General features: G+C 49.7%; 1 protein-coding gene across 2 annotated transcripts in view; it reads right to left on the bottom strand.

The window, feature by feature from the left end:
- The window catches only part of kcc (solute carrier family 12 member kcc), a 353,291-nt gene that overhangs the window by 200,702 nt on the left and 130,404 nt on the right, over positions 1 to 22,185 (bottom strand). The gene's annotated exons all lie outside the window — the stretch shown is intronic.

Below are 22,185 nucleotides of genomic sequence, written 5' to 3' on the forward strand. Positions count from 1 at the left end.
GGGAGTCCTGGATGCTACAGAGATATTTGTCTCTCAGCGCTGTAGCCAATTTATTGGTGTCCCCATGGAAAGCATGAATAGCTCTCTGAAGGTGTTTCTGGGTTTCGTTGCGTGTTTGGTTCGGATCAATCAATGCGCGGAACAGGTGCCATGTGCTCCGATTCGACATTTGTCGAGCCGCGGTGTTGCAGCGGTCTACCCAGTTTTAGTCAGCGAGTTGGGCCGCATACTCGGCTGCCTCTTGGGTGAGTGCCGCTATTCTAATTTTGAGTTTGCGGTTATGCTTCTGCCGGCGCCATCGGCGGATGAGGCTATGCCGGGCCTCTTAGAGGTGCAAGAGGTGGTTGTCCACAGCTGGGCCACCAAATTTTGAGACCAGGATTCATAGCCCTGTTGGGCTATATAGGCTCAGAGTTATTATACTCCGATCGGAAACGTGTCCAGTCTGGGCGTTTAGCTTTTTGGTGGGAGCGTGTAATACCCCGGTCAGACGAGAGCAAGTTTAGTGTCACTTTCAACGAGTGCATTCGCGTTTAGTGTCATTCGCATCGTGTCACACGATGAACTTTAATGACACTCGCCGCCGAACACACTCGGCGGGAAGTGAGTTTGGCGAACTCACTACACTTTATACGGCAGACGAGTGTGTAGTCTCGACAGCAGGGCAGTGACATATCACTCATACATTTTTTGAGAATTACAATGTTTTGAAATGTTTATCGTAATTTCATGAGCGGTTCTATTAATAGGCAAGAGATTTAAGCTATCACCAATTGAAAACGATGCGTACACATGAATAGCTACCCTCGCTCTCAGTGCTTGCACGCTGCTGCACTTCGATGGTATGCGGTATCTCAAGCTGCATCAACGAAGTTGGAGCTATTTGTAACCCAATCTCTAGAAAGTCGTCACTTGACAGGCAGCATTTCGCTCAAGCGCCGGCCGGAGACACCGCCGCTTTTCCTCTCGCAAGCCGCCAGCGCCAAGCCAGCACCGCCAGCACCTTTACGGCGCATCCTGCCCCGCTGTCACCGGCGTCGGAAAAGTGTGCGAGAATTTGTTTTTCCCGTAATGATCCCTGAAGTAAAACAATGTCAGTAATTAATCCCCCTTGGGGATCGTTGACCTATACCGAGTCGCTAATGGGTGTAATTGCTGCGACACAAGCAAATTTCTGCTCACAGCTTCATAGCCATCGTCGCCGGCGGCGCGGCACAGCTCACCTTTGCAGTACACGTATACGCTACCCTATCTAAGTCGTCGATTTGAATTGCACCTGTCACTTATTATGAACAGACAGCAAGGTTGACAATAAGGCAGTGCCACGAGTGAGCCATATGTTCTATTAAGCTGGCCATACGAAAGCGCCGCCCACTGATACTTCGATGCGAAACAAACTATAGTCCTAGCGACGACCACGGAGGAGCGCACGGCCAAGCGTTATACTTGCACCGCGCACTCTGCCGTTCACGGGCGCTCGATGGGCGGTACTAGCGGTACTACAGCTGAAAGCTAGTAGCATCCAGTGCTGTTAACGCTGCGAGCTTGTCGCCCACTTTCGTGATACTGCGGAAACCGGACCTTTTTCGACGTTGTGTACAACGGCAAGCAAACGCTGTGAAAACGTACTCAAATGCACAAATAAACTGAATATTATCTTGGGGTCATTGCTTGCAATAAAATTGAGTTTTAAGGTATTTTCATGAAAACTAAATTATTTCCACATAGGGCTGCAGCCTCCGCATCGGCCCTGCCGTCATTTCAAAATGACACTTGATTTGCCGTGTGACAGCGAGCACCGAAAGTGTCACTTTTCCTATGTAAGTGCACTTCGTGAAAGTGTCACTAAACTTGCCCGTGTGACTGGGGTATAAGAGGCTTAGTGCAGAGTGTTGTGATGAGGATGCAGTGGTCGCTCCCAAGTGTTTCCTCGGTGTTGTGCCACTCCGCATATCTTATGTTTTTGGTAAATGTAAAGTCTGGGCATGTGTCCCGTGTCACTGAGTTACCTATCCGAGCGGGCAGAGCGGGATCCGTGTGGAGGGTTAGGCCCAACGTGGAAATAAGCTCCGCCAGCTTTCGTTGGCGTTTCTCCTCCCTACGGTAGCCCCAGAGAGTACTGGGTGCATTGAAATCCCCAGCTATTATGAGGGGTTCCCTTCCTGCCACTTTGAGGGCTTTGCTAAATATATCGGTGTATGTTACATTAGGAAGTTTAGGTGAACTGTATATGTTGAGTACGTGTAGTGAAGGATCCTGTTTCCTAAGCGGAAGAAGGGTCACCATAACGTATGAGCAGGCCGTAGTGCAGTCCAAATCGACCGGGGTAGCCGTAAAATTTTTGTTGACGCAAAGGGCAGTCTGCGCATCCCGCTGATAGACCGTATAATTGGTCAGTGTGGCACCCTCTCCCGGCTCCTGGAGGGCTACCACCGCGGGCATTTCTGGGAGTGTTGTTAAGAGTAACAGAAGGGCGGCCCGCTTAGTGCGTGCCCGGAAACCCCTACAGTTCCACTGAAGAATTGTGGTTCAGACCGAATTTTTGTGCGAGTACCGGCGTTTACTATTGTCGCCCGCCATGTTGCTCACTTAAATTTTGCGACACACCCTGGAGGAAAGGGGAGCCGTCAGGGTTTGCCCCACGGTCCACTGCCGTATGTAGGGCCTCGTTCTCCATCGATGAGTCCTCGTCCTCCGAGGGTGTTTGAATTCTGGCGATTTTGCTGTGCGCACCGTTGGTTGAGATGCGCTTAACAGACCCCGGCTTGCAGGTCTTGCTGACAGGTTTAGCAGGCGGTTTTGGAAGCTGAGCTGCTATGAGGCTCGGGATCCCATCTACTATGGCTTGAAGGGCAGCTCTGAATTGTGCCTCTTGGGCGTTGAAACGTGCCGCGATCTGGGCTTCTATGACGCTCAACCTCGCCTCTAAAGTGCACTGATCCGGCCGCAGAACCGCTTGCCCCGAAGGGATGATTTCCCCCGTCTCGGTCGTCCGAGAGGTAGGGGGTGGAACGGATTTTGTCTGGCTTTGTTCTGTCAAAGCCAGTTTGCGGGTTAAGCTTTCTACTTGTTCGCGTAAGGCCACGATTTAAAGTTGCTCTTGTGATTTGGATGGGGGTGGGGGGTTCAGAGGGGGGGCTACCCTGCCCGTACTGCTCACCTGTGATCCTTGCTGCACTCGGTCTTCCCAAGATTGCTGGTTCCCCGGTTTGGATGCCTTGTTGGCGGCACCCGCTCGTCCTTGAGCAGGTGGAGGTGGACCCTGTTTCCCATCTGTCACCTTGGAGGTAGGTCCACGATGATTTGGCCCGTGTCAGGCCTGCTCCTTGGCCCCCGCGCCTGGTGGCGGGTCCTGGGATTGGGGCGGCGAGTTGGACGGGGGGACGTCGTCGGTGCGTTCCCCATCGCGTTTCGGTTTCTTCTTTGCTTTTGATTTTTTCTTCTTTTTCTTGCCTTTGTTGTTGGGCTCTGGTGGGGCCGGGGTCGAAAGTGCGGGTTTACGGTACCTGGCCTTACACGCGCGGTCCCCGGTGACATGAGGGCCGGCGCATAATGAGCATCTCGGCGTGTACTCATGCGGTGCGCGCACACCGTCGACGAGTTTAGCGGCCGAGCCACAAAGTCCGCATGTTTCAGTGTTTGGGCCTGGGCACGCGTCCTGTCGATGTCCGATGGCACCACACAGTGTACATGCAGGCACAGTTCTTTTATAGGTTTGGACCGGAATAAGTAATGCATCATAGTGCACGTACTTCGGCTTCACTTTGCCGGCGAAGGTAAGCCGCGCTTTGTTCGAAGCGCCCAGTTTCCTTACGTGTAGGATTTCTCCATCCCGCCAATGGAGGCTCTCACGGAGCATGGCTTCAGTATCGGTGCTTCGGATGGTGACTACCCCGTAGCAGGTGTTGCGATCATCCGAACGGAGGTGTCCGACGAGAGGCACCACACCGTATGGCGAGTTTATGGCGAAATCAACTATGACCCCATCAGCAATCTTCGGGTGTGAGGTGTAAATGAGGACGATGTTCTGGTCGCTTACCGGAACAACAGGGATGGCGCGAGCCGCGGCCGTCCCGAGGTGGGCGACGAACGCTCGCCCGAGGCTGTTTTCCGGAAAAAGGGTTGCGAAGGAGACTCGTGTTCTGGCCTTCACGACCACGACGAAGTCCGTGTCTGCAGGTTTCGGTAGCGGAAGCGGTCTCCAGGACACCAACCGCTTTGGCGTGATGTTGTCGCGCCGAGAGTCAATGGCGCCCGCGACCGCGGAGGCCGCGTCGACGGTGGGCGCCAGTAAGGCATTGCCGCCCCTCGCTCGGCGAGCGACCGCGGCAGCAAGCGCGGCGCTCTTGAGGATTTGGTGCGACTACGGCGTGCCGCTTGTAGCAGGAATAGTAGACCACACCATGCTCTCGGGGTCGTAGCCTCGTATCTCAAGTTGCGAGTCCGCCATGGTTGTCGGGCTGCCCGATGCCCTGGAGCCGCCGCGGCAGCGCGAGGTTCGCCAGACGCAGACGCTTTTCCAGGAAACTGGAGCCCCGCTCGGGGCGATGGGCCGCGACTTGCGGCGAGAGGCGCGGGAGCTTTCGCGAAACGCGTCTGCTCCCGATGCGTGCTCGGAGGGAACTCTGGAGCGCCTGGATGCTGCTACTACACCGAGGAAGAAAGAATGTTGGGTACTCCCAATGAACGACTTGGCCCGCTGACTATGTATGCCTCGGTATGTCGTTCTTCACGGCCACGGCTGTGGCCAGAACTAGCGGTGTGGCTTCGGTTCTCAGAGCGGAGCCGGAACCCCGTGATAACCCCCACAAAATGGCGCCCCACGTTGGGTGCCATGGAGGAAGGAAAGCTTAGGAGAGGCCCTGACGTCATTTTTTTGAAGCCGGCGCGGCCGCGCCGCGACCGGACGCTGCAACGTCTCTCCTCCTCCTTTGCCCTTTCTTCGCGACGCTGACGTACCTAGGGCCCTTAGCAACGCTGTTGCTAGTGGCCCGAGTTTTCATAGCAACGCATCGCCGTTGCTAATGGCCCGACTTGGCTAACCCTAAATTTGACGTCACTTCCGCCACACTTTCTCCGATGCATTGGAAATGGCAAGGGCCTCTCCTAAGTTGTTTCCTTCCTCCATGTTGGGTGCCATTTGGGGGGGGGGGGGTCCTCACGGGGCTCCGGCTTCGCTCTCAGGACCGAAGCCATACCGCTAGCTCTGACCACAGCCGTGGCCGTGAAGAACGACACACCGAGGCACAGCCAGCGGGCCAAGCTGTTTATTGGGAACGCCCAGTGTTCTTCCTCGCTGTCGTAGCAGCATCCGCGCGCTCCGGCGACGCGGCGTCGTCTCTTTCGATGCTGTCCGCTGATATGAGAAAGGAGGGGGAAGGAGGGGCCGCCTGGCTATGCCCGGCGCGCTACGCCAGTTCTCTCACTCCCGCCCTCTCCGCCACAGCTCCGGGGGAAGGAGGCCAAGAGGGGAAAGATGAGGGGTCCGCGGTGAATGAGAGAGAGAGAGGATGTTCGCCGCGTCGTGCGGGCAAGGGGGAATGTTGAATTCCCACAAGGAAAAAGATTTGACGGTCGGCTTAACCGGAATTTATAAGGGCTTTCTCAACTTCCTTATACCCGTACCGTTATACCGATCCATATATTGTGGAGGCCCAAGACGAGATGTTCTAAAGAGAGTTGGGAAGTTGCGCCACATAAGTGACGGGAAATGCGGGCTTTGATTGCGCTCTTATTCGTTTTAACAATATATCTGCTATTTGTCGCCAGGTGTCGCTGCTTAGAGGACCCTACTAAAGTCCCTTGATCCGATCCTACCGTTGACAAAACGGAATCAAGCCATCTCCGCTCCCCACAGGAAGCTTGTGGAGGGCTGTGCAAGTCGCCCTCGCCTTCCAAAAAAGGAGCTTTGGGTCCCCTCTCATGCCTCCGATGTCCCCTATAAAGGAGGGAAAACCTTAAAAACCATGCGCAGAATTCTGGCTGCGGGCCCTCTATTCTTGCTTTTTTTTTTTCTTCCTTGTGCCATTCGCGCGCTACGAATGTTTTTCCTTGTTGCGCTTTCTTGAAACCGTTCTTTACGTAGTACTCCTCGAGTTCGAAGGGGAAACGCGTGCCAGCGCTTTGCATTCTGGAGACGGAAGTGGAAAGCCGCGCACGTTTCTTCGAAACTTCGCTTCAAATAGGCAGTGCGTGGAAATTTACCAGTCGCCCCAGGATGCGTGCCAGCATTTGATACCAATTGTTGACTGAGAGAAGGCGACTTGTGTAAGGGTACTGCCCGCTGTACTACCGTATCATGTGGCTTTGTGACCACTAAGAACTCGACATCCTGCAAAATTCGGCTGATGATTAGTGAGGCCCCCTTGATTTCCTACCACCACCTGCTCAGTAAAAATTATGGAGAAAACAATGATTTTTGGAATCGAGGCCATCAAGTTATATCTACTGACCTCACAAAACCTTTTCCTCTAAAAACAATTGTCCTGGATGCTAAAGTCTCCATCCAGTATATTGGCACTGCGGCCGACCTAGAACCGAAATAAATATGAAATAGAGCACCACTGACGTAGGCTTCTCCACCTTCTGCTCTGCTAGCGCGGACCAAGGGCGCCGACTCTCGCTGCAGAAGCTTCATCACGGCTTTTACTTTGTTTTTGCATCATGCGATCATCCCCCACCCCCTTCCCTCCTTCCTCTCGTCTCTTCCTTTGAAAAATACTAGCTCTGAACACGGTAGCTTCTGGAAACAACCTTTTTGTGCTTCGCGTTAAAAAAAAAAAAAAAAAAAAAAAAAAAAAAAAAAAAAAAAAAAAACACCCACCTGAATAGACATCTTGGCGACACCACTCGAGTGCCGCATGTCCAGTCTGCCCTCAGAGTCGACCTCAAGTCTATCTAGTCATCTCTCTTTGCAGGAGTACACAGCAACCAAGCGACTTCAAATCCGGCACTCACGGTAAACAACTCGGATTATGGCGTCAAAGAGGGACAACGCCAGCCAGCGGGACCAGCCTTGATTGACGTCCGAAGCGGGAGATAAAAAGTGCGCAGTCCAGGACTAGTTCCTAAGTTGCAGGCAGGTTCATTTCTTATTGATCCATATTATGCAAACTGAACTAATGTAGTAATGCGCCATTTCCATTAGAGAAAACCTTGGCAAAAGTACCTATACTACTAAATTACAGGTATGCGAAGCAAATTCGGCAGTCATTAATCAGCGCGAAAATGGAAATAAATCGCTGTTGTCTTATTAGAGCGACGCCATTGCCTGTTTCTGAACAACAAATAAGTATACACGCCTGTTGCACAGTTTTCACAAGACAGCAATCCAGCACATCGCTTTCTCGAACTCCCTCATTCGCGGCGGTTTCAATGTTTCAGTTTCCGATTTCAAGCGGCCCTGCAAAACATTTCTCCGTCCTCACTGCACCCGCACTTGGTGAGAGCAAAATGAGGCGTCCCCCTAAGCCTCCCAGCACAAGAAGCGATATCCACGGCGAGACAGAGATGACAAACACAAAAAGGCAAAAAAAAAAAAAAAAGACTATCCTTTTCTTAAGCGATTCTCTTGCCGCGAAAAAAAGCCCAAGTTAAGAGGATTGAAACATTACGCCGAGCTTCGACGGCTCCGGAATAAGCACAAAGGCTGCTTTCTCTTAAAGCGAAAGGGGCCCTAATCCTGCCCCCCCTGACATCGCTCGCAGTTTCGATGGTCTCGGCCCAGCTTCTTTCCGCGCACGTTTTATGTATTGCCGTTTCGTCGCCTTCTAATGTCCTCATTTCACCTTGTGCGCTCCTATGATTGCTTGATTCGGTGCCTGCGCGCTTAAAAGCAAAGCGGCTCGCTGCAGACCATGGACATGCAGCAAATTATAGGCGAAGCCACAGTGTGCAGATACATTTTAATGCGATGCGTAGACAATTAATGCAGAAATGAGAAGAGCGAGAAAGGAAGTAAAGGTTGTCGGGCAGAGTGTAGGTGGATAGTTCGTGAATAATATTGGACAGAGCAAAGGAGAGAAAAAAATAAAGAGCGAGTACCTCTTCACTCTCGATTCATCTGACTACACACTTGCGAAGTGAAGCTAATTTGAGTCCGGATCTCTGCACAAGCCGAGAAAGCTCACGAGAGGGCCGTCAAGTCAAAGGAGAGAGGTAATGCGCCTTTTCATGCCTTAATTACAAGGCCTTCTCGGTGATTAAAGAATAAAAAAAAATGCCTTGCCGCTATTGCTGTGCGCTGTTTGTAGACTGTTGTGGACAATACACTATTTAGAACCTTATCCATGCTGGTAAACCTTCAGAAGAATCAAGAAATCAAAAGGAAAAAAAAAGTCCAAGAAAGCAGAACGGCCTTCGCGTGGCCCATGACGTATACTTGGTTGGTGTGTGGGGTTTAACGTCCCAAAGCGACTCAGGCTATGAGGACTGCCATGTTCTTTGGCCAGCGATCCGTGTTATTGCGAGCAAACATCGTACAATTCTTAAGTGCATCCACTGCAATATTCCGGCGTCATCTACCCCAGTTTTACCAAAAGAATCTTCGAAAAGGAGAAGCGGCTCACCACAGGACGTGCAGAACGAACCATCCACTGTTGTGACAATGAATGCGACAGCCTACTGCATTTCTTTCTATCCGATAACTGCTAAAGATATTGCGCGAATCTCCCCGTTAAGTATCGTAGCTAACATTATATCCTACCTCGATCATGGCTGTCGTGAAAATTGCTGAAGAACAAAGCCTGCGGGGAAGCCACGCAGTGTCTAGGTTCGAAAGTTGAACACGTTGCGGTGCTCTTTTTCCGCTCGCCTAAGCTAACAGAAAGGGAAGTACCCAGGCTGGGCGATGAAAAAGCTCTGCGATGCTTTCGCCCGTAAGATTAATCACGGCAGCGCAGAGTAATAATGAGGGTGTAGCGAACATTCCTCTTTGAACGAAAAGTGCACCCTGCTGCCAACATAATGAGAGCCGGTTTTATTCATGGCTGCTGAGCGCGTCGTCGCTGCCCCCCCCCCCCCTCCCCCTCCGAAAAAAAGAAAGAAACGAGAGGAAACCAAAACCCAGCAAATAAGCAGTGAACTAAATAATGTGCTACGTTTCGAGCGTTTCCACAACTGATATGTCAGTTTTCGCGCGTATTCGCAAAGCCTTACGACAAAGGGTAGCAACCAATTCCTCTTCCATAATTGCGCGGACAAAGAAGAAAGGAAACAAAGCACAGGCGCGTGATCGCCCACCGGAACCCTCTATTGGACTGCCGCGCTATTTCGCGATTCCCATTACGCGGGGACAAACAACTGAATGCACGATTTTAGTCGCCGCCCACGCTCCTTGGAAACCATTGTGGGCATTTAAATACATGCTGCAGCTCCGCATAGCTACGTGCGGCTGAAGCAAACGGAAGGAGACCGGCAAACGAGAGCAACGCCCGCACTGAACACTTGAAACCCGTACGTACGACGCCCTACCAGCCACACGGGAAATCACTGACGGGCCTGGAGCGTCATTCCTCGACCGCTGGCGGGAAAACCGCACAGCGTCATCTGCAATGCACCGCGACGAACGGGAGAGGCGAACGAATCAAAAGGCTCGGCCGGTCGATTCGTAATTAAACGACGACCATGCAAGGCTGATCCACCAGCCGCTGCTGCTCGCGACGCCATTGTTTCCCGTTTCTTTTCGGCCGATACAGAGACGGTCGTTCCCTGCCAGCGCGTGCTGCATGCACCCGCGCCATACTGCTTGTCCTGGGCCGCCCACCCTCTGCACTGGAGATTGTGCGCTCAGAGACGCTCTCACATCGCAGTCAGCCGAACGCGACATGCACCAGCAGATCGCAGCTCTGCAATGTGCAGTGCAGAAATGGTGAAGTTGACATTGTTTTACGAAGTAACGGATGAGAGCGCTGTAATGGCGGCGCATTCGGACGCACAGAGCGCACTGTCACATTTTAAGGCGAAAGCTTTTCTAGAAACACAGACGAAATTTCGACGGCGATCCTCCGTTGAGCCCGAGAGATGGACTAAAAAAATGGCGCCGCAACCATAATCAAGTGCTTTTATTGAAAATAATACAAAATGAAGAAAAATGTGTGCCAGCCGCTGCACCTGCAATCGTGTTCGGAGGAATCTGAGCTGCGGTGGTGGAAACAGAGACATCGAGTGGACAGTAAAATGAAATAAAAGTGGGGAGCGACAGAAAGACAAGGCATTTTTGCTTCTGCCCCCTCGGCGCAGCCAGGACGAGTCGCAACAGCTGTCGTCTAGCGATTGAAGCGACGAGTGCGACGACGGTAAGCACGACAGATACACCCCAGACACAATTGATTATCGCCGTCTAGGACTGCGGTCCATCAAGAACAGCTTCGACTGCCAATTTGCAAGGACAACGCATGATGAAAATAAGCCAATAAAGTTAAACGTCGTCATCATCCCATATGTAGTGCAGCTCAAAGGAGAGTGAAAAAAAAAAAAAAAAAGAAGAAGTGCGGCGATGAAATAATCTCTGGTCTGCCAGTTGGTATATCAGCTGTGTTATCCCAGCTTATTATTCTATAGAACAACCCGGGATATTACTTTATTTTATAAAAACGAGAATTCGTGCGCATATATGGGCACAATCTTTAATGTTCACACATATATGTCTTCAAAACGCTCGTTCATGATCAAGGAAACCTTGAGTAAGCACGCATTTACTGACCCACAAAAAAAAAAAAATAATAATGCCCAGACTGAATATATAGGTTGCTTCGCGAACTACACCGCAAGGGGTGAGCAGATGTGCGCACGGATTCCATCACACAGTGGTGCAGTCTTCTAGTTCCATTAAGTCTCTTAGAACCACGATAAATGCGCAACCGAATCTCGATCCTGATTGGTTGGTTCAACGTATGACGTGTCCTTCTGAGCCCAATAACACGAAGTCAATCATATGGCACATATAATAAAGACGCCTTTCAAGTTCGCCTTGACGGTACGAGCATTCTGTTCAAATATTTATCCCTTCAAAAAAAAAAAAGAAAGAAAGTTAAAAGACTGCATGCAGAATTAAGGGCTTATTCTTGAAGCGTGTAGCCACCGAATGGCCAGACTTATGTGCCAGCTGTAATCACACTAGTGTATTTTCTAAGAGGTGCGCGGCAGCGGGAGGCTTTCAGTTCATTTCGTCAACTTCCGGTTCTAAATGGGGAACGGAAATCTCAGAAAAGGAGCGTGTTCGCATTTCGCCTCCATCGAAATGTGAACTCTTTGCAGTTCAGGCACCTCCTTCTACTCGAAGGAGGTTTGTGAACTCCAATTTCTACTCGAAGACGATCACAAGTAGAACTTATGATCCAGTGGCGTTCAAAATATGGGCGATCCCAAAATGAAACTGACGCCAGTCGCGAATACTTCTTCCGGGTAAGGCGCACTGAAAAAACATCATACCAGGTTTGACTTCCGCAAAAGTAAGCAGTTACCCATCGCATTATAAGCGCCCTATTCGGACGATTGTTCCGACTGTGCCAAGTGTAGGAGCGCAGAATCAACCCAAAGGACCATGTAAGCGCTGGCTTCGGGTGCTATCGACACGCTGCCAGGCCGACAGCAGACAGCCGGCTTCCATGCAGGATAGCCTCAGGGCGTAACTGCGTGCGCACGGAACCAGAAGTTTTGAAACCATCCTGACGGAGGCACTTCACCGTAGTTCACCCAATCCGCCGTCCAGTGGCACGCGCCAATCAATCTGGGAAGTCAGTAACCTTATCCTGTAAACGCCCCCGCGGCGGCGGGCGAAATGCGATGCTCGAGCACGATTTTACAGGATCTGACCATAAGACTCCCAAAAGCAAAAAACATAAAGGTAATAAAAAAAGAAAGAGCATACCTAACGAGGGAGCTTCTAGCCGAGGTGCAGCAAATTACTTTTGGATTATGGCTCACCCATGACGCGAAAACTACCCACCATACCACCAGCAATGAAATCAAGCCGGAGAGGCCTGCGGGGCACTTGGTAAATTGAAGTATGCCCGCGCAGAATTCGTTGGTGAGGCCTATCAGCGAAGAGCCATACCCGCCAGGGAAACTTTGTCCACGGGCAGCTTGAGCTGCCCCACGAGCGCCGAGGACACTTAGCTGGTACTTGGCTGCTTATATAAAAGCACCACTAGTGTCCCCTGGCCTTCGCTTTTGTTGGGCCTCCACTTTTGTTTTGGCTCACAGCACGCACGCACGCACGCACGCAAGCGCGCACACACACACACACACACACACACGCGCACACGCACACGCACACGCACACGCACACGCACACGCACACGCACACACACACACACACACACACACACACACACACACACACACACACACACACACACACACACACACCAAACTCATTTTACGGGTTAGCTCATAGAGAAAGAGCCCGTTCTGATAATCTATGCCCAGAAACAAAAAATCATACTACTGAAGCAGAAAACGGCCACGACAGCGATGCGAGTGCGCAGTGGAGGCAGCAAATGTACGGTGATGGAACAGCGCGGCTGAGTGAGCGCTGAGAACATCAGCGAAATCCCAAAAACGTGTCACGGGAACAAGGCCTTCTTTCCAGCCTTTCATTCTTCACGGGCACAAAAATCACTTTCTTTCGCCAGAGGCGGAAAAAAGTTTCGAGGACAAGGTGATGGAACATCTCTTCGCCCAGCTTTTACGCAAGCAGAAAAAGAAATGATGCACACGAAAAGGACCCCCTGCGCGACTCGCTCCGCGCCATAAAAGAAGCCGGGCACCGGGTCGCAGTGATGGATCGCGGCGCGCACGCATCATGACATATCTTAGCGGCTATCTCGCGCGAGCGGCGGCGGCCGCAGACCACCGAGGAGACGGCCCTGGCCGAAGACGCAAGGGTGAAAGATAATAACCGTAACAAACGGAAAAAAAGAGAGGCACGAGCACGCCACCAGTCATCCGAAATAAAGCACGCGTCGGTAATCGGCCGAGGTTGACCTTCGACCTTTTATACGCCGCGCGCTGGGTGCGGATTGGAATTAATTCCAGTATTTCTTTCCGGAAAGAATGAAACGCGAGTGATGGCGTGCGAATCTGAAAGATAAGCGGCACAGAAATACTTCTACACTCTTAACAAACAAGCAAACAAACAGACAGGCACAGAGAGAGAGAGAGGAGTAAACTAACTGCAGCTGTTAGTGTTTGTGTTCTGACTGTCACTTCATTTATACTACTGTACACTACCTCACAGGAGGCGCGGAGGTATCAAATGCGACCGTTACCAGGTAACTCGATTTACCCTGCACTAATGCCTTGAAAAGATAATGTCCGATAGCATCACCGAATCGAATATTCGGTACACAATAACTCTAATATTCCAGATAAATGTACTGCCTTTTGCCACGCGCTTTTTGCACAGGTTATAACAATACGCAGCTGTCAGTTCCTTCAAGCAGGGTCGTTTTATGCGCAAAAAAGACCACAAGAAACACAGATTTTTAGTCTTTTCCTCCCAACCACCGGTAACCTCTTGTATGCTGTTTGCGGAAAATCAACTGGTTAAATGTGTTGGTCCGTGGTTGTGAAGCAGCAGAGGGTCCAGAACTGTAGCGGTTAAAAACGCGAATTGGACCTCCGTCCTTATGTCCAGCCTTACTCAGTTTCTTGCAAAAGCACATGACAAGATAATCATGCTTTGCTCTAAACAAACATATTAAAAACAAAAAAGGAAACACTAAGCGGTATACCTGAATAACGTCCGCGCTTCGTATACTATAAGCGCTGTCGTTCCTTAGTTAGGGCCGTCTGGGGCATTCAATAAAGAAAACAAAAATGTCTCAGGCGGCTTAGTGAAATGCGCGCACGTTTTTCGTTTAAAACGTAGCGAGTTTTTATGGCCTGCATGCTTGCTATAAGTCTCTTTTCGCAAGGATTACCTTACGTTATACGAAGCAGATAAATACCTAAACGTGCCGGGTCACTCACTTTAAATTTCCGCCCAGGTTTCTATTCTGCTATATACTCAGACCCGTTACTTTCTTTTCACACTTATATTTTTCCCAAATACCCTAATACAGCAATAACCTAATAATACCCAAAATACCCTAATAATACAGCAAAAAAAAAAAAAAAATATGCTACACACAGCTGCGGCAAAACGAATAACTAGAACAAATACACAGCCGGAAACCAGAAATATGGGAGTTAAGAAAGAAAAACACAAATCTGAAGAAGATAAAATTTGAACAAAGGGAAGCCGAAGAAAACTGCAAAAAGAAAATTACATCTAAAATATGAAAAGGAAAAAAATATCATCATTACATCAAATACTGAACACAGCAACAGGTCCCGCTGCAGAAGGCTACAAATATGACAAAGCGCATGGTTACAAAGAAATACACATAACCAAAACGTGTCGAACCTAGACCGCAAACTCTGTCCAATCAATCAATCAATCAATCAATCAATCAATCAATCAATCAATCAATCAATCAATCAATCAGCCACCGCAGTGGCTGCAAGAACGCAGGTTTAATCCTGGCCGCGGCGGTTCAAGTCCCCATGTGGCCGAAATTTCCGAAGCAGCTCACTACAACATCCCTCACAGCCTGAGTCGCTTTGGGATGTTGAAACCACTGAGTGAAACCCGCGCGGGATGAGACATATGTTGCTGGCGCGATCACTGCTTAATTAAGAACACATGCCATGTTTTAATAAAAAGAAAAGAAAAAACAGACACGCGCGTGATAATTTTCTAAGCATAGAAAAAAGTGAGCTAATGACTTTATTATTATTATTATTATTATTATTATTATTATTATTATTATTATTATTATTATTATTATTATTATTATTATTAACTGCTTTTTTATTATTTCTGTGACACCTGGCAAACGGCCACAGTTAAGGCCAAAAAAAAAAAAAAATGTGCTGCGCGGTGCTGTACTGCTTCGAGGGCGCCAATAAGATTTGTAGAAGGGTCGCATGTGGAGTCACCGCATTCAAGATTGGTGCGGTCAAGTGAGTTGCACAAAAGAAGCTTGACAGGTGCCAGTGGTGATGGCTGGTGCTGATACTTTTCAATCTCAAGCAGCGGCCGCTGATTTCACCATGAACTAAGAACTCTTAGATCTACTGCACTGCTATTATATCGAACGATTTTTTTTATACGTTTACACATATTTAGTAGAAACTCTGCAAGGGATATGTCGGTTCGACCTGTGCAGGTGGATTACGCAGCATGGCTGAATTTATGTGTCCAATAATTAGAGAATTAAAATCCCTATCACTTCTTTCGTTTTTTTTCTCTTGGGAGGGGGGGGGGGGGCGGTCATGACCACACAGAAAGTGAAGGCTACCGAAGGTGAATCCAGCTGTCTAAATTTTCTTAACCGGCAATGTAATTCGAAACACCGATCGTCCAAAATACGCATATTGAAGCTCGTTGAGATGGCTTTCTCGCAATCCATATTTATAAAAGAGCGTCGTTGCGCGTGAAACCACCGTCGACATTAAGTTCTACACCATCGAATATACACAAACAGTGTCTATATTTTTTTTTTTTTTGCATAAATATGTGAGCGACGCCAGCTTATAAATATGCAATGCGGGAAATCCAATTGAAAGAGATTCCAAATGCGCATTTTCGACGGGCGATATTTAAACCACGTTGCCGATAAAGAAAAAAAGAAATTGAGCTCTCGTTCGATGCTGGTGGCATTGAATTTAACAGTAGAGCCTTCGTTCCTAAATCAGAAATAAGAAAGTTGTTTATCACTTCTAGTAAATTACGTAATTCAATTACTGATATCTATATCGTACAATGATCGCCTTGATGCCCAGACCCCTACCTCCCAGAGTTTTTATCAACTACGTACATATATGTAACTTATCAGCTTACGTAAATCCCTTGGGAATTTGAAGTAATAGAAATGAACTGAAGCGTTGTAACAGCTAGGTTTACTATTCGTACCTACCGCAGAGGATGCTCGCTTTGTTCGAGTATTCGCAAAACACGTGAGCTTACAAACTTGTCGGAGGCGGTGTAACAGCAATCAAACCCCACTCTTCTCGGCACAGCAGGGCACGTGTTTCTCGCGTGCATAGAAGACCCCAGTTAGCTCCTGGTTAATAGTTCCTATAGAGGTGATGTCTTGTTTATATGCCCTTCCGTTGTTCAGTGACCGCCGCACAAGCGGTAAGCAGCGCACACAACGACGGTGTTTTGGAAAAATTCCCAGAAGGGCACGCATAAAGAAAGAGCAATAAAAGCGATAGCAGAAAGGAACGTGCCTCCTACTAGTTTTTCTAGCGCGCTTCAGGATCAGATACACCAAGTCGTCGGCACGATGAAAGAAAGGACCTGCAAGGCCAGAATAATTTCGGAGCAGCGCAGGCTTCAGCGTCCATCGACGGACGGGATCGCAAGCCGGATGGAAATTCAGGGGCTTTGAGTGAAGCGGGAACCCGAAAAAAAAAAAAAAAAAAAAAAAAAAAAAAAAAAAAAAAAAAGGCAACGGGGAGACTCAAGCTGCAGCTGCCGGAATTGCTTTCCGAGTCGGCAGCAGTATACGAACGACGCTTCTATAGATATGCAAATGGCGGAGAAACACGCGTGCGAACTACAATAGAAGCTATATTGCTGCATTAACTACCCATTAAGCTACACACCGCTCCCGAAATGAGCCTCGAGAGTAGAACTGAATGATTTTCAGTAGCTGGTTCCTTTAGAAACAAAAAAGCCGCGCAAATTCAGCGGCACGAGTGCGCAACAAAATACAAAGCGAGGCCGGGAATCCTTGCTCTGTCACATGCCGGCTGACTGGGTATACGGAGGAGTCTATAACCTCCTTCAGCTGCTAAAGAGAATGTCACCGACCAGTGTGTCGCTCAGTTTTTCCACCGCTCTGGGTGCTGGGTAACTGGTTTTGGTAATGTTCGCGCTCCCGCAGAGGTGGACAGACACACACTTCGGCGGCAGCGCAAATGGCTCTTAAAATCCCTCCTGCGCTACAACCTATGCCGCTATCCCCGCCTGCAGTGGAAAGAATGCCAACTATCGCGGACATGCTTTATCTCCGCCCTATATGTGGCCCAGCTAAGCATGTCAACATCTGCATCTCTCGTAAATTTATTTCCTTTAATTTCAGCGACAATAAGCTTATTTTAGAGCAAATTTTAAGGAAGCCAAATTTAACTTCGAAACAAACCGGCGCCCTTCCTGTGAAGCGACACAAAACTCCTCGTCCCGGTTTTCGTCATTCCACACTTTTGCCGTGGCGCCTTTCTGCTAGAATGAATTTGTCCAGCACTAACATTAGCCATACTCACTCACCTTAAATGTTTCAATCTTCTAATTCTGGAATGGCGGGAGGGGAAGGGGACGGTAGCGAAGGCGAAGTAAGTCTCCAATGAGCCAGTCATCACCGTTGATACCTACATGAACGCAAATATATGCTTGGTTATCATAAGGTGTACAGATTCTCCAAATGTTGCTCTCGCCAGGTAGTGCCGGCTTCGATATTTGGGCCTATACACCTTTTTTCTTCGACTGAGAAAACCAGAGAACGTTGCATGCATGGCTTTCACGTGTGAAGCGCGTGGAGCACGTTTGTCTGGGTTCTAGCTCGCAAATAAAAATTTTATCACTTCTTCGTAACGATCCAAGGTAAAATGTACGTTTGTTACCGGTTTAGTTTCGTTAGTAGCGTTCTCGCACATCCACTTGGCGTAGTTTTCATAGCGTGAGTATTCCATCCCTGTTAATTCACTATACGAGCGGCAATCTGCTCTTACACTCTCGGTGAACCTTGTGGCCTAGCTCTCTCCATATCTTATCGCTTCTTGATCGCTTACAAATGAAAAAGGACAGCCGGCAGATCCCTGGCCAAGCTGAATGAAAGTGCTTTAGGCCAGCAAATAAATCTGTGAGGGTGATTACTGGAGGTACGACCGAATAAAAATTAAGGGATATTATAATACGGATCTTGACGTAAAGGTCCCATGTCTAACTCTCAACAAAAAGAAACAAGCTCGAAACCCAATCAGGGTATTCAGTAATGAGTTACAACAGAGCCGCTGCAGTCGGCGATTTCCGTAATTGAAATAACTTTTGCTCCTACTTAAGTATTTCCATGGCTCTCGTCGACGTCTAACGACCGCCCGCCACCATCACATGAAAATGGGGGTTGTCGGATGCAGCCTGCGACTGCACGGGGTGGTCCCTCGACCGCAAAGGGGTGCATGGCAGGGTGACAGCGGGTAAGCGCGCGGTCCGCCTGAAGGTGACAAGGGAATAACAGACTGCATAGCTGAGCAAGTGGTTCAATCTCAGGCAACTATAGCAGATATTAAACAATAACAAAGAAGGAGGAAACAGACGAAGACAATGTCCTCGCTGCCCTTTCCGCCGAAGAAAATCACTGTGATGAAATATACGACCGCACCGCCACCGACGCTCTAGCGACAAATGAGGCCTGCACTGTAAAATGAACCAAATTTAATTATTAATCCGAAGGTTGGTGGAAACTAGACAATGGCAGAGAATGCTCCCGGCTCGCAACTGAAGATGGAGCCGGACAGCAGAGCACAGTTTTTAGTCACGCTGTCGTCGGCAGCCAGAAAACTCGTGCGGGTGCCGTGCAACACCGCAACAGCACCGCACTTATACTCGCCCCTGCGCACCATCTAAGGGCGCCCAGAAGGGCGTCAGCGCGGTACGCACCCTTTGCGTGTTTCTCCATTTCACGCGTGCACTTTTTGCGCGCACTGGAAGAAGAGGGAAATGATCGTCGGAAGCGGCTGTCAGGGCAGAAAAATGGAATCGAGCATGAGAAATTGGAACAGTGAAGCGTCTGGCCAAATTTTGTTGCTCTCCGCCGCCGGCACCTCGCTGCCACGAAGCAGACAACAAGACTCTGCAAAGAAGCGGGACTGCTGTGGAGGTACCTAACGTATAACGACACGAAGACAGCACGATCAGAGGCCGCAGAATCGACGTAAGGGGATCGATCTCTCGATCGTCGTTCCGCGCCGCTTGCGTGTGCTTCGGCTGGCAGCATGTACAGCCTTTGTCAAAAATATACGGATCAAGGGGTTCGCTTCTAAGCGCTATAACTAAGCCCCTGGAAGCAATAGTGGAATATATAGGTAAGCATAAAGAAAAATGGAGACTACATTTGTCATCTACTAGATCTCGAACGGTGTAGATGCGTACTGAGCCGCGTTACGGGGCTTAGAAGCAAAACCCTTGGGCTGTATATTTTTGACAAAGACTGTACGTACGAGCGCGCATGCTTCACGATTCGCAGACCGAAGAAACTTGCTAAACGGCAAACGGAACAGGCCGACCAAAAGGAAAGAGTTCCGTGAGAAGGCCGCCGGAAAGCAGCGTTAGCGCACTATCCGAGTTCACGCTCTTGAAAGCATCTGCCCTGAAGCCGAATGCCCACTGATGCCAACCATGACATTGCAAATGGTTAAAATGTTCAGAGTGTTCAACTTCGGAGGCGTCTTCAGGGCTTTCGCTACAACCGTGTTTAGCGTAGCTAGCATAGGTAACGTCGCGTAACTTCCGCAGTCATGAACTCGCGTGGTTTTCGATCACGAACATACGCATGTCCTCCTATGCCATCACAAAATGACATCACAAGCTCAGACCGTAAATGCTTAGAACATGCCTGCCTCATGCAGCAGGCTTCTTTTATCGTTTGGAACATACGATCACGTCATTTATTGACATAAGCATGACTGCTGTTCTATTCGCGCAAGTCACACGACTGTATCCCAGTTATCGGGCTCTGCCTCAACTAGCCACCTCGAAAATAAAAATGCGCAGTCTGTCTCGTCGCCAAGGGCAGGTGTAAGCATGAATTACAGAGCAGAAAAAGTCGCAGCACATTCTTCGACGGTTCACGGAGCCTATAACCACCGGCTTTTATCCTTCGACCCGGGCAGAGCGCACGGTCTCCCTGGCTGCTGCTTTAAGGCTTGAAGATTGCGTCAGCCACTTCCCTTCTGCAGTATGAGCAGAATGCGGTTGGCATTTCGAGCGATAACGGTTGGAGCAGGACGAAGACGAATAACTCAGCCTGTGAAGCTGAGGCGGTAGATACCATCATCTCCTTATCAGAACATACAAGGGTCTTCTGCATGCATATGATGAAATAAGCCAGGGAGAAGCCACGGATAGCTGTGCTGATGATGCTCGAACACAGGGAATCGAGATGTGTAGTTAATAGCAAGGGCGATATAGGATGACAGGTCTGCCGAACAGATGATTTAAGTGAAAATAATAGCGTTACCAACGTTGATCAGTAAGCAAACGAACTGCGCAGCTAAAAAAAAAAAAAGAACGCAAGGTGCCTAAGCTTCTACGCAAGGTATACGACAGCAGTGGAAAAACAGCCGTGGAGTGCGCACGCTCCCCCGAGACTCCATAGCGCTCCATGACTGGAGGGAAGCGATAGCAGCCGTAATAGGCCAAACTAGTTTCCATGCGGGTGTCACTGTACGTTTTGGGACGCAAAGTACCCTGCGATTCGTAGTGGGATTGCGTTCTTACTGAATAATAAACCAGGTGAATAAAGTGAAAGTGTGGCAATACCTCGACGTTCTTTTGTCGATGCCGAAGTCACCTCGCTAACTGCAATGGACTGAGGCTCTCCTCATCCTGCTTTTCTTCTCCCTTCCGCTCTCACACTCTACCGATAAAGGCTCCCCATGACCTGACCTAGGAGGCCACACAGAGACCACTAGCCACTGTAAAGCGCTGCTATCGCTGGTGGCGCTGAGAGGACGATTGGCGAGAAGCGTGGCAATGCACGGCGAGACTGCTGCGAAGGGTGCTCACCGCAAAACATGCGCGACCAAGGTGTCGGCACCCGGGCCGTGGCTATGCACGCCGCCGCGAGACAGATTGAGCGATCGCGCGCAGCCAAGCAGATCCTGATCGCCGCCATCCTCAGCCAGATGCGGCACGCCGTGCATCGAGTCGTGCCCTCTCACGCCGCCGCCTTCCCAAGCTGTGGCTTCCTGCAGACTGGGCGCTTGAAATACGGCTTCTCGATCCTCAATTCAGCGAGGGCACTCGACCGCACAAACTGCGAGCGTTTTTCTGCCCGGGCAAGCGTTACGGCATCAGTGAGCGCGCACGCGCCGCAGACTCGCGACGCTCGGGCGCGCCCAAGGGTCGGGCGAGAAACGCGCTCGGCTCTTGCCCAGGTATGAAAGTGTAGCAGATCCTCCTACATTTTCTCTTAACGGTCCTTTTTCTGCAGATTTTGTTTGCGTCACTTCTACTTCGATGAAGCGCGAAGAAAAAAGGATTCACAAACAAACCCCTCTACGCAACGGGCGACATTGAAAAAAAAGGCCGATTTCAAAGCTCTGTATTTGGTTATCTCACCATAAAACTGGACATCCATCTGCGGAGATAAAATCCCTCGCTCGTTGAGATTGGCCAGGAAAAAAAAAAATCAATGCCCCAGTGACACTGACTCCGCTACGCTCTGTCAGGGGATAAGCGCAAGACCCGCTCTAAATCACGCATGAGAGTGCGTGCAAAAACGGAATAGAGAAAGCGTACGCGGAAAACAACAGGCCCACCCTTTTCGGAATGGACCCACAGTTGTTGCTCCCTGTCTCGAGATGGCCTCCCGCCAAGCAGAAGCACGCACTGTTTCCTGTGTAGCTTTTTGCAGATTACCTTCACACAATTGAAGGCACTTACACGAAAACTTTCCCGAGAGTACCCGACCAGAGCGGTAAGTTCTCCAAACCCTACCGTTGGGCTTGAGATAATTCGGCCGTGCCTGATAAGGACCCCAAAGCGAATGCTTTGACTGACTCCCAAGGACGCGGGATCGAATCCCGGCCTCGGCGGCCGCTCTTCGATGGAGGCGAAAAGCAAGGTGCCTGTGTGCTGTGCTATGTCAGTGCACGTTAAAGAACCCCAGGTAGTCGAAATTTCCGGAGTCCTCTACTACGGCGTCTCTCATAGCCTGAGTCGCTTTGGGACGTTAAACCCCACGAACCAACCAACCAACGAGCTTTGACTGGCTCGGTCGGCAACGAGACGCGCGCGATGTAAGCCCCCAGCTTAGCTAGTGCTTGTTTGTTTGGTGTCGCCCTCCAGAACTACAGTCACTGGACCAGCGCACATAATTTTAGGCTTTCCGCTTAAACGTCCGTTTTCGT

Source organism: Amblyomma maculatum, chromosome 1, assembly GCF_055883805.1.
Source record: "Amblyomma maculatum isolate TAMU_Amacu chromosome 1, ASM5588380v1, whole genome shotgun sequence".
In the NCBI taxonomy this organism is placed as follows: Eukaryota; Metazoa; Arthropoda; class Arachnida; order Ixodida; family Ixodidae; genus Amblyomma; species Amblyomma maculatum.